This window comes from Anomaloglossus baeobatrachus, chromosome 8, assembly GCF_048569485.1.
Source record: "Anomaloglossus baeobatrachus isolate aAnoBae1 chromosome 8, aAnoBae1.hap1, whole genome shotgun sequence".
NCBI classification, from domain to species: Eukaryota; Metazoa; Chordata; class Amphibia; order Anura; family Aromobatidae; genus Anomaloglossus; species Anomaloglossus baeobatrachus.
In genome coordinates, this window is record NC_134360.1 from 73,912,944 (window position 1) to 73,925,453 (window position 12,510).

A 12,510-nucleotide genomic window follows, 5' to 3' on the forward strand; every position below is an offset into this window, starting at 1 on the left:
GTATAGCAGGATACCAGGTCTCCTAAGCTGACCCTTATGTTAGGGGACATTAAGCTATTCATAGTCTCTTGAGATACCCTTACAGGTGGGGATGCCTGAGTCTCCTTCCTGGCCCTGCTCCTGAGCAGCTCTGATCGGATACCCCTTCGCCTGGGGTGACCGGGATAAGTGTGAGATAAAACCCAGAAAAATAGACAGACAAGGAATTCCAAAACTCTGTCACACAGCACGTGCTCACATAAGTATAAGACAATAAAAGATGAAGAGGATAACAAGCAGGGAGGAAGCAACAAGACAACAGATAAACTCCATAACGACTGAAGGCAAAAAAGCAACACTTTCCAGATAGTCTGGGACACCAAAAAAACACAGACAAACACAGTATAACCTATAGCTGGCATGGGTAGAAGATTTCATCCAGCTTAAGTATGAGAGAAGCAGATGTGATTGGCTTCCTCACAACATGTGATCAAAGGAGCCTAACAAGCAGATTAGCAGAGGTTAACTCTTGCTAGCCTGAATATGACTGAGCACACAGCAGTCGATGCCCGATTCTGCCTGTGTTGATCAGAGACACCAGAGAAACCAGAAGGGAAGAGCATCAGAATATGCAATGGTAACAGTGCACAATGCCGCCATGACAGTTTTGTCGAACTTCGTGCAAAACTCTGTATGACATGCATAGTCTATCGATATGTCAAAGTCCCAGTTGGGAACACCCATTTAAACACTAACGTAAGCACCTATAGCTGCAAAATAGTTGCCTGTAGAGTTACAGTTACCAACAGAAATAGGTATCTCTATAATTTGTCTTATTAATCGTTACAAATATGAAGACAATACCTGAAAAGATACCGAGGTTCAGTAATGAAAGGCGCCTTCTCCTGTAAAGTGCACAGAGATTATCCGTGTCTGATGCATTCAGAAAATGTATACTTAGATTCCGTGTTTGTCTCCAATTGCAAACTTGGAACGAAACAATCATTGCTTATCTTTACAATAAGTCGATACTGTTTTGATAATATTGAATCGTGTTTGAACCTGTGAAATGCTGGAGGGGGGTTCACCATAGTGCTGAATCAGTCAGTACACTTACTAAGTGGGAATGGGAGCTTCGCTAGCACAGGAAAGAGCAGGCAGTACAATGCATTTGGTCCTTCGGCTGACAGGGCACAGCTGGGAACAGACTTTCTACATAATGTGCTTACATCGGCAGGATACGTATAAGGGCCTCTGGTTACTTGCTGTTAATCCAATTCCGCAGCAAGTATACACAAATTCTTAACAGCTTCCAGGTGTTATGATCGCGCTTTGAATCTATATTTTAGGCAGAACCCCCTTTTTTTTTTTATAAAAAAAAAATAAGGAAATCCAACCTCCGCTGGAAAAGTTTCAGGGAGTTCTAAAAAAAAAAAAAAAGTAGTACACTCCGTTCTCCGACATACTAAAGAGTGTTTCAACTGCGTGTGTGTCCTTCAATGGAGCATTTTTGTCGTTAAAGTAGCAATTTTAGAACATTTATGATTATAATCTGTACCGAAACTGCAATGGCATCTGTAAATCTATTCCATTCCCTGCGGCACCAGAAGACAGGTGATAAGTCCCAGCTGCCATACTGTAATGGTACGTACACCTGCCCAGTGTCTCTCTGGATAATATCCAACACTTTTATTATAATCCTTGAGTGAGGGATAGATCATAACAAGTATTAGACATGATAGATAAGTTTAGGAAGAGTAGACATTGGTTTAGGAGAGGAACATCTATGTCTTCTCATTACCTTCGTCTTTCATTAATCTTGAGAGTCAACATTCTATCTTAGTGTCAGAAATGGTTTCTAGCATAGCTCTGCCTCTGGTATTAGCATTTGCTAACTCAAAGTAATTATATAGCGTAATCGAGCACTGAAGAAATAGCTAAGAAGAAACTAAGCATCTTTAGAAAACAAAATCCGAACTGCCGTTGGGTTTTCTAGTGGGAATGGACATCGTACGTTACCACAAGCTGCACGCAGGCCAACTCCCTCTGCGAAGTTTCTGCTGACTTGTTAGGGATTTAGCAGACCTGGTGTCTGCGCCGCTTCGGATGTGACAGCTGCTCTCCGAGCTCTTCCACTGCACATTACTCAGCCTTCTACGCTTATTCAGACGGTTTCCCATCCAGCTGTTCTGGAGCTTCACCAATACAGAGGTTGATAATCTGCCCTTCCTTTAATTAATAGCCTGTGGATCCATAATTAGAAATTCAAGGGACTGTTAACCTTTGAGAAAAATGCAGCTTTGATCAAATGTTTAGAAAGCACATAGCATTAATGGTCTAACACTGCTCATTACGGCTGTATAATCTAAGGCTTCACATTGTGCAGACTGGTCGATGTTTTACAGTTTAGACAGAATCGTAATCTGCAACACTTCAACCCTCAATGAAAGTTTATTCTGCATTGTCGGATTGTCTCTCACAAGAGACAGAAATTTGAGACTATAATCCAAAATCAGCGCTCGAGTAACAAGAGGCGAAAGACCACTACTGGGGAGCCAACCGCAAGTAGAGGGGAAGGGTCTTCTGGAGATCTTAAGATTTAAGTGTCCTGGGCTGTTATACTTTAGGTTACTGAAATGATATAAAACATTTACTAAATTCATCACCTCCATTGTGTTCTCATGACATTCAAATCTTGACATTTTATTTTTTACTGGATTTTCCATTACAGTAACTATAGCTATGCAATACACAGGCTTTTAAAGAGTAATGTGTTTGGTCTGGATTATGAAATGAAGAGGAAAGCAGGGTTTTTTTTGTATTCAGTAGGATTATCCAGCTGCAGCTTGATGTGTATTGGAAGGAATGCAGTACATAAGGTGCTGACTTTATAATATCTAATTTGGAATCGCTGCTAACAACAAGTATGTCTGAAGTCAACACTAGGATGAAATCTAGATGTGGGGAACTGAGCGCACAATAGTGATACACTATGGACGGAGAGTGAGTAAATGATGGTTAATAGAGATGAGCGACCCTGAGGTTCGATTTTTGAACCGAACACCAACTTAACCCTAGAACGCATACCTGGAGCCTCGCAGGCCTGCTAGGTTACTTGTTTTCTATCATCTGCAAGATTGGTTGCGTGTTCTAGGGTTAAAGAAAATCATGGTTCGAGTTTGAATGCTTTTCGTGCGAATTTCACTCGCGTGAGCATCACTGTGCTCAGGTACACTTGGTGCTCAGCCCTGTGTGAGCCGCTTGCAGTGCATGAACGGCACACACGGGGGTAACATCAGCACAATTACACATAGTGTGCAACCCAAAAAATTGTTTGAAAAAGTACCCCCCCCCAACTTCCCCCAGAAGGGATCTGCTTATGACTGGCTGGCTATGAGCAGAGACTCAAACTACCAATCAGTTACTTGGTCCAGGGTTCAGGCCCAGCTGAAGTCAGTGGAGGCTTGGCTCGTTTGCTGCCGGCGAACTGAACCTCCACGGAACCGCTCATCTCTACCGGTGAACACTCACTTGGTGGGGTTGTGATAGACACAACTCCTTTGTAGGCATTAAGAAACGCGTTGTGAATACAAAAAACCTTATCATTTTTGAAGAATTGACTTAGTCCAGTAGCATGTATTATCTAACTAAAGCCAACACTAGCTTTAGGAACATTCCCACTAAAACAAATTAAATCTGTGCATATGTGAAAAGTATCATAGGATGAATCTTACCCTGTACAGGAATAATGGCTATAACCATGGCAGAGGAATCCATTGTGCTTACTCAGTTATGATGTTCATAGTGGAAGAGACTCTCTTCAGCCATCTACACAGGGTTTGAGAAAGAGGTCACAGTACTGTATAGCTAACATATCTAATTGTTTATGAAGACTGCTGTATACATGTCACGAAGGATATCATGAGACTGCTGGATATAGATCACATATAAAACGTTGCAGCTTCTTTATATACATCTGATAGGATACACTGAAACTGCTGTATACTAGACATGAGCAAACCTCAGGTTCGATTTTCAAACTGAACAACAATTTAAAAAAATCAAGGCTCTGGTTCATGGTTAACCTGTGCGAGCAACGCTGTGCTCAGGTACGCATGGTGCTCAGCCCTGTGTGAGCTGCTTGTAGTGTGTGAATGGCTCACACTGGGGGTAACATCAGCACGATTACATATAGTGTGCAACAAAAAAATTGTTTGAAAAAGCCCGCCCACCCTTTCCAAGAAGTGATCTGCTTATGGCTGGCTGTTTGTGGGCGGAGACTTACTGACAATCAGTTACTTCCTCCGGGGTTCGGGTCAAGCCCGAGCCAGTGGAGGCTCGGCTCCTTGGCTGCCGGCGAACTGAACTTCCACGGAACCGCTCATCTCTACTGTATACATCACATAGGATACAGTCATGGCCAAAAGTTTTGAGAATTACACCAAAATTATATTTTCACATGATCTGTTGCCCTCTGGTTTTTAATTGTGTTTGTCTGATGTTTACATCACATACAGAAATATAATTGCAATTATATTATGAGTACCAAAAGGTTATATTGACAGTTAGAATGAGTTAATGCAGCAAGTCAATATTTGCAGTGTTGACCCTTCTTCTTCAGGACCTCTGCAATTCTCCCTGGCATGCTTTCAATCAACTTCTGGATCAAATCCTGACTGATAGCTGTCCATTCTTGCATAAGCAATGCTTGCATTTTGCCAGAATTTGTTGGTTTTTGTTTGTCCACCCGTCTCTTGACAAGTTCTCAATGGGATTAAGATCTGGGGAGTTTCCAGGCCATGGACCCAAAATCTCTATGTTTTGTTCCATGAGCCGTTTAGTGATCACCTTTGCTTTATGGCAAGGTGCTCCATCATGCTGGAAAAGGCATTGTTGGGCGCCAAACTGCTCTTGGATAGTTGGGAGAAGTTGCTCTTGGAGGACATTCTGGTACCATTCTTTATTCATGGCTGTGTTTTTAGGCAAGACTGTAAGTGAGCCGATTCCCTTGGCTGAGAAGCAACCGCACACATGAATCGTTGCAGGATGCTTAACAGTTGGCATGAGACGAGACTGGTGGTAGTGCTCACCTCTTCTTCTCCTAATAAGCTGTTTTCCAGATGTCCCAAACATTCGAAAAGGGGATTCATCTGAGAAAATGACTTTACCCCAGTCCTCAGCAGTCCACTCCCTGTACCTTTTGCAGAATATCAGTCGGTCCCTGATGTTTTTTCTGGAGAGAAGTGGCTTCTTTGCTGCCCTCCTTGAAACCAGGCCTTGCTCAAGCAGTCTCCGTCTCACAGTGCGTGCAGAAGCACTCACACCAGCCTGCTGCCATTGCTGAGCTAGCTCGGCACTGCTGGTAGTCCGATCCCACAGCTGAAACAGTTTTAAGATACGGTCCTGGCGTTTGCTGGTCCTTCTTGGGCGCCCTGGAGCCTTTTTGGTAACAATGGAAGCTCTCTCCTTGAAGTTCTTGATGATGCGATAGATTGTTGACTGAGGTGCAATCTTTGTAGCTGCGATAGTCTTCCCTGTTAGGCCATTTTTGTGCAGAGCAATGATGGCTGCACGTGTTTCTTTAGAGATAACCATGGTTAACTGAAGAGAAACAATGATACCAAGCACCAGCCTCCTTTTAAAGTGTCCAGTGGTGTCATTCTTACTTAATAATGACTGATTGATCGCCAGCCCTGTCCTCATCAACACCCACACCTGTGTTAATAGAACAATCACTAAAACAATGTTAGCTGCTCCTTTTAAGGCAGGAATGCAATGATGTTGAAATGTGTTTTGGGGGTTAAAGTTCATTTTCTTAGCCAATATTGACTTTGCAAGTAATTGCTGTTAAGCTGATCACTCTTTATGACATGCTGGAGTATATGCAAATTGCCATTAGAAAAACTTAAGCAGTAGACTTTGTAAAAATTAATATTTGTAGCATTCTCAAAACTTTTGGCCATGACTGTACATTGACACAGCTGTAATTACATCACATAAGATATACTGAGACTGTGCTGTATAAATTCAAAAGATATACTGAGACTGCTATATACATCACATAAGACATACTGAGACTGTTGTATGCATCAAATAGGATACACTGATATTGCTGTTTATACATCACTTAGGAGACATTGAATCTCTGCTCTATACATCACATAGGATAAACTCAGATTGCTTCATATACATTACTTAGGATACTCTGTGATGTATACCACAGTCTTGTATCCTATGTGATGTACACAGCCCAGTATCGGTTTATCCTGAGACTGCTGTATATACATCATATAGGACACCTTGAAACTGCTGTATATTCCTCACATAGGATAGAGCAAGGCTGTTGTATAAATAACATAGGATACACTGAGACTTTATTGTATACATCACATGAGAATGCTGTATACATCACCTAGGATACACAGACTGTGCTATATACATTACAAAAGATATAGAGACAGCTGTATACATCACATAGATTACATGAAGATTGTTGTGTATACATTATATATGATACACTGTGACTGTTATATAGATCACATAGGATACAGTGACACAACTGTATAGAAGACACTGAGATTGCAGTTTTCATTACATAGGATACATTGAGAGTGCTTTATGTAGGTACATCACATATGAAATACTGGTACTGCTGTATATACATCAGTTCAGATATATGACGACTGCTGTATACATTATATGCAACAATGAAACCACTGCAAATATATTACATGAAACATTGAAGCTGCTGTATACTTCTCATAGAAAACACTGAAACTGCTGCATACATCATATAGGATACACTGAGACTGCTGCATATACATAACATAGGAGATACGGAGTCTGCGCTAGATACATCACATGACCAGTGTTGGAATAAATCCATCATTGTGTGTGCCATAACTGCTTTCATTAGTGAATGTTGCTTTTTGTGTGTCCATACCCTACAGTAAAATTATAGTGCTGGTGGCTCTCAGAAATGAGTCTGGCTACCCAAGCACTGCAGTCCACCAGGAATCTGCTCAAGTGCAATACTAAATTGTATCAGCCCGCGAACAGTCATTCCCAACAGTGCCTTAGAGCCTGTATGAAGGATAAAATCAAAATCACAATATATACATAGTTAAAGGGGTAGTCCGAGGAGATAATTAAAAATTTTCTACTCTCCCTGCCCTCATAAACTATAAAGATGACATGCCCAGTGCTGTTTTTGTATATGTAAGTTATGGTGATGCTGCAGCTGCTCTTTTTTTTGCTCCCTCTACCCTCTGGGACGTTACATCACACATCAGAGGGGGTGGCCTGCTCCTTGCTATTGGTATAAGCCAGCCCCCTGATAATGGCTACTTCTGTTCTGTCTGAGAGCAGTGAACAGCTATTATTGGGGGCACTGACTGTTACCAACAGCATGGAGCAGGTCACCCCTCTTGATGTGTGATGTAGCATCCCAGAAAGGAGGGGGAGCAAAAAAGAGCAGCTCCAGCATCACACTGATTTTCAGGTACAAAAACAGAAGTGGGCATCTCATCTTTATAGTTTGAGGGCAGGGAGAGTAGAATAAGTTTTTACCTCCCCAGATTATCCCTTTAATTCTTGGGCTCACTTGAGTAGCATTTGATTTGACTATATACTCAGACGTCATGTCCAGTTTGATTTGAGAATAATGGTGTAACTTTGATGCATAATTATAGTGAGGAATACATCTTTCTTAAGTTGGTTGGTGATCTGAATAAAGAACATCACTCAAATCATTGTTTCCTTTCATCAATAAACTATGGCTTGGCTTTGTTTTCCAATCACAAACATTGTAAATCTGCTGACATAGTGAAGGAAAGACATAAATGGAAGCATATGTTTTGCCAAAATGAAAGTACAGTGTTATTTAGCCCAGTTGTTTCATTTGTTATATTGTCCTCATGTGGCATTTGAACACAACCTATGGCACCATGCAAAGTAATTTAGTTTGATGCAGTTTTGATGACCTCCCACGTTCAATAGTAGTTAAATGGGTGACTCTCATTATATTAAATTGGTAAAATTGCAAAGTTGCTTGTTTTTTACAAGCGGTTTACAATTTACTTCATATTAAAAATTCTCTCCATTCTCAAGAATGGAGGTATTTTTAATTTTATTGTTTACGGTTCGTTGTTTTAGACTGCAGCGGTGACTGAGCATGCGCAGTTTTGTTTTTTTTTGCAGAGCTTGAAATCCCTGCTCTGATATAGTTCATTGTGATTGGGTTAGCAACACAAACCAGGCCTCTGGTCCGAGCGGGCAATTAATCAGGAGTGTACAGCCCTCTGGCAATCAGAAAGTTGACAATGTTGAAAAAATATGAGACAAGCCCTTTAACCCTAGAACGCATACCTGGGGCCTCGCAGGCCTGCTAGGTCATTTGTTTTCTATGGTAGATTGAATTGCTTGCGCGTTCTAGGGTTAATATAAATTAGTCAACATTAATGTCCATTGGAAATAAGCCCCTCCCCCTCCTTCTTCGTGTATAATTTGCAAACATTCCATTCTCTTTTGGCTAAGCAGAGTCGAGAAGTGGTTAAACCGTGCTGCCGTGGAAGAAATGAAAGGAGGTCAGAGTCCTCGGTAGTGTAAGGTCAACGTGTTTCAGAGAATTGAAATCTTCATCGGGATTAGAGACGAACGAACCTGTGGAAGTTTGGTTTGTTGGGTTCAGCCGGACTTAAGATAAAGTTTGGTTTGGGACCTGGACTTGACCTGAACCCCAATGGAAGTCACTAATTGGGCAGTTCGGGTCTCTGCCTACATACAGCCTGCCATAAACAGATCACTTCCATTGGCGGGGGGTTTTCCATTTTAAATCCTATCACGCTATTGTTACCCCCGTTGCGAGCCGATCAAAGACTACAAGCAGCTCCCACTGGGCTGAGCATACCCGAGCACAACAATGCTTGTGTGAGTGGTTTGCATACGTAAAGCACCTGATCGCCAAATACAAATTATTATTTTTTTTTTGTAAAGTCTGGATTCGCTCATCTCTAATCAAAACAAACAATAATAATGTTTTATTGTGATTTTGTCCTGATGAAGGAGATTTTAATTCTCTGAAACGCGTTGACAAATCACTACCGAGGACTGTTCCCTCCTGTCAATTCTTCGACGGCAGCACACTTTAATTCCTTCTCTCCTTAGTCTTTAATCCACGTGGGGCTACTGCAGCCGTTACATGTATCCATAGTTTTCCATGTTACATGTATCCACAAAGGTGAGCTATATACCAGTACTTTCCAAGCTGTTAATACCGAATAAGACACTGTTGGGCTCTGTCTTTCCAGTATTACAGTTATTGTCTTTTTGGATAGAACTCTCCGTTACACATGAAGTTTGTGTTGGTGAGTCAGAAACAGATAAACAATACAGCTTGTGAAAAAAAATGACGTAAATATATAACTTGTTACATATTCTGAAATAAAGCTACAAATGTGATTGTAATTAATCACCCATTATTATTAGCAGGTATTCCTTAATGAGAGCTAAAGGCTTATGTAAATAATCTGTCACAATCTAACAGTAACGACCCATCGTTCACGATAATTGTGTAACGTGAATGGATTGAGCATTTATTTATTATATATGAAATTGTTTAGATGAGCGGAAAAATTCTCTTTGTTTTCAAAAATTGTGTTGTATAAATGGTGATTGTTCGCCGGTTGAACTATTTGACAGACAAAAAAGGAGAGAAGGAAATTCAAGTCCTAAAAAGGGCTGACCATGTTCCAAGGCAATCGTTCAGTAGTCATTGGAGCATTGTAACGCGTACATATTCGTAAATGGAGGGCCATTTTTTTTTTATTCGAATAAATATACAATATTTTCACTTCATGTAATCAAAATAATTATTATAACTTATGGGATTTGAATGTTGGACAAATACAATTCTGATTACCTGTCCGTGTGATAAGTGTTTGATGTTACGACGTAACGATCGCTACCCAACCATTTCAGTCACGATTATCGTCCTCTATAAACACTTGTCTGAGAAAAAAAGATAAACTGCCGGCACTTCCTAACCTGCACTTCTGAACTGGTGCATACTGAACATAACATACCGTATTTTTCGGATTATAAGACGCACTTTTCCTCCCACGAGTTTGGGAGGAAAGTGAGCGGTGCATCTTATAATCTGAAGAGGGGTCGAAAAAGGCCAGGGGATTGCTGTGGCGGCTGGGCAGGTACTACGGCATCTGGTGCTGCGGCGGCAGGGCTGGTGCTGCTGTGTCTGTATGGGGTCTCCAGTGGCTTTGTGGGGTGTGTGGGGTCTATGGAGCTGAGGCTGTGGCGGCTGGTGCTGCGGGAGAGGGCAATGAGGACTTCAAATAATGGTGCCCAGAGTCAGCATGTACGCAGATGGAGCTCTTAGCTCAAGATCTCATCTGCGTATGCACCGCCAACGGCTCATTGATCTCCCAGCAATGGACTTAAGGAAAATTGGTGGCACTTGCGCAGATAGATCTCAGCTTTCAGGCTCCATTTATTTGAAGCCCTCACAGGCCGCTGCAGCCTGAGCCCCAGCACAGCTGCTCCAGTACCAACACAGCTGCCCCAGCCACCACCCCAGCACCAGCACAGGTGACAGTTTCTGGAACAGCATCTGGGACACACCCTGCCCACAGCATCGCCCTGCTCCACCACTTCCCCTGCCTCATGTGACCGCCGATCCACCACCACTGCCGATACATCCGGTAAGACACCACCGGATTATATGATGGACTCTTTTTTTTTTTTTTTTTTTTTCCCCAACCCTTTTTTTTCCTCTACGGTATGCTAAAATACGGTATAGTATCTCAATAAGAATTGCACTCAAACAAGAGGGATAAAAGCTGAAGGGTGCAAACAAAGGACACCTGAATGTGAACATGCATTACTGCTTAGAAAAAAAACATGAAAAAGATATTTTTGAAAAAAAATGTGATACTTAGCAGATAAAAATGGCCAATCGTATTTGAGTCCAGTTATCCAGTCACAGTGTACTTCTCAACTGGGTCCTAACTTACTGAACGCTTCTCTTTGTGTCAAATCTAACCTCTTATTTATGGGCTGGAAAAGGAAATGCTAACAGAGAATTAAAAACACCTAAGGTAACTGGGAGGAGTCAACAGACAGAGAGCATAACCCCATAACACAAAAATGGATAACCTACTGGCACTTCCTAACCTGAGGGTCTCAACTGGTGCATACTGAACATAACATCACAATATCACAATAACAGTTGCACTCAAGCAAGAGGGAAAAAAGCTGAAGGATGCAAACAGTGGACATAGGAATGTGAACATGTATTACTGCTTTTGAAAAACATGAACAAATAAGAGATATTGGCCATTTTTATCTAAGTGTCTCATTTTGTTTTTTCAAAAATACTTTTTTCATGTTTTTCCCAAGCAGTAATACATGTCCACATTCCTGTGTCCACTTCAGCTTTTTTTCCCTCTTGCTTAAAGAGGTGGTCCACTCAAAAGCATAGTGGCCACATCGATGTAAAGCTGAGGCAGAAGGATGTTCCTTAATACCTTCTGTTGTCCATTCTGCCTGTGAGCGGCGCTATCACTGTTCTCTTATCCCCCATAACGTGATCCAGGCTGCAGTGACCTCTGATGTCTGGTAATGTCACGTCAACTTCTGAAATTGGAAGTTGACCCGGCATACCGACGCAGGACCCAGTCTCTGTGAGTGAATGGGCTTTGGGCAAAGGTTCTTCGTACGTCACAGCCCAGCATCTCGCGCATTCTCTCCTTCAATTCAGAGCTCTCCAAGCACGAGTGATGCTGGGCTGTGATGTGTGATGAAACTCTGCCCACAGCTCAGTCACTCACAGAGACTGGGTCCAGCCTCAATGATGCCGGGTCAACTTCCAATTTTGGAAGTTGGTGTGACATCACTGGACATCAGAGGTCACTGCAGCCTGGATCACATGATGGAGGATAAGAGGACAATGATAGCACCGCTCACAAGCAGAATGAACAACAGTCGATATTTAGGAAAAGCCTTCTGTCTCAGCTTTACACCGATGTGGCCACTATGCTTTGTGGTCACCACTCCTTTTATGTGCAAATGTTATTGTCATAGTGTTGTTTGGGTGTGAGTTACGATCACATCGATCAACTTCTAAACAATAATCTGCTCGTGTAAACAAACCCTAAGAGTGTGCAACTATTTTGAGAAGACTTCTGTGGTCTTCTGATAAAAGACAACCCTGCATTGTGAGCACAATAGTAGGAGGCAGCTCACCCTTGTTTCCCATGTGCCTGGTTACCACATGGCTGGAGTTTTTTTTCCCTGGTGCACCAATGAAGAGAGAGGCTTCCAGTGACTAAAGCATAAGGCCAAAGCCACACGGCGAGAAAATCGGTGCGAGTGGAATGCGATAAAACATCACATTCCACTCGGACCAATTCTAGCCTGTGTGTCAGCGCACATGAGCGATTATTTTCTCAGCCCTAATTGGACAGAGAAAACAATCGCAGCATGCTACGACTGTAATGTGAGACTCTTTCTCTCGTA

At 42.0% G+C, this 12,510-nt stretch overlaps 2 protein-coding genes across 7 annotated transcripts in view; one reads left to right on the forward strand and one right to left on the reverse strand.

The window, feature by feature from the left end:
* ECM2 (extracellular matrix protein 2) overlaps nucleotides 1-2,109 on the reverse strand; it is a 68,246-nt gene extending 66,137 nt beyond the window's left edge. For 3 of the 5 annotated variants that reach the window (XM_075320854.1, XM_075320851.1, XM_075320855.1), the window contains exon 1: nucleotides 1,999-2,109. The gene's annotated coding sequence lies outside the window, so the exon portion shown is untranslated. Of the gene's footprint in view, nucleotides 1-843; nucleotides 919-1,993 lie in introns of those variants that run through there. The other 2 variants (XM_075320853.1, XM_075320852.1) reach the window with 2 other exon arrangements.
* Nucleotides 1-12,510, forward strand: part of LOC142249854 (centromere protein P-like) — a 389,082-nt gene that overhangs the window by 327,187 nt on the left and 49,385 nt on the right. The window lies entirely within an intron of this gene.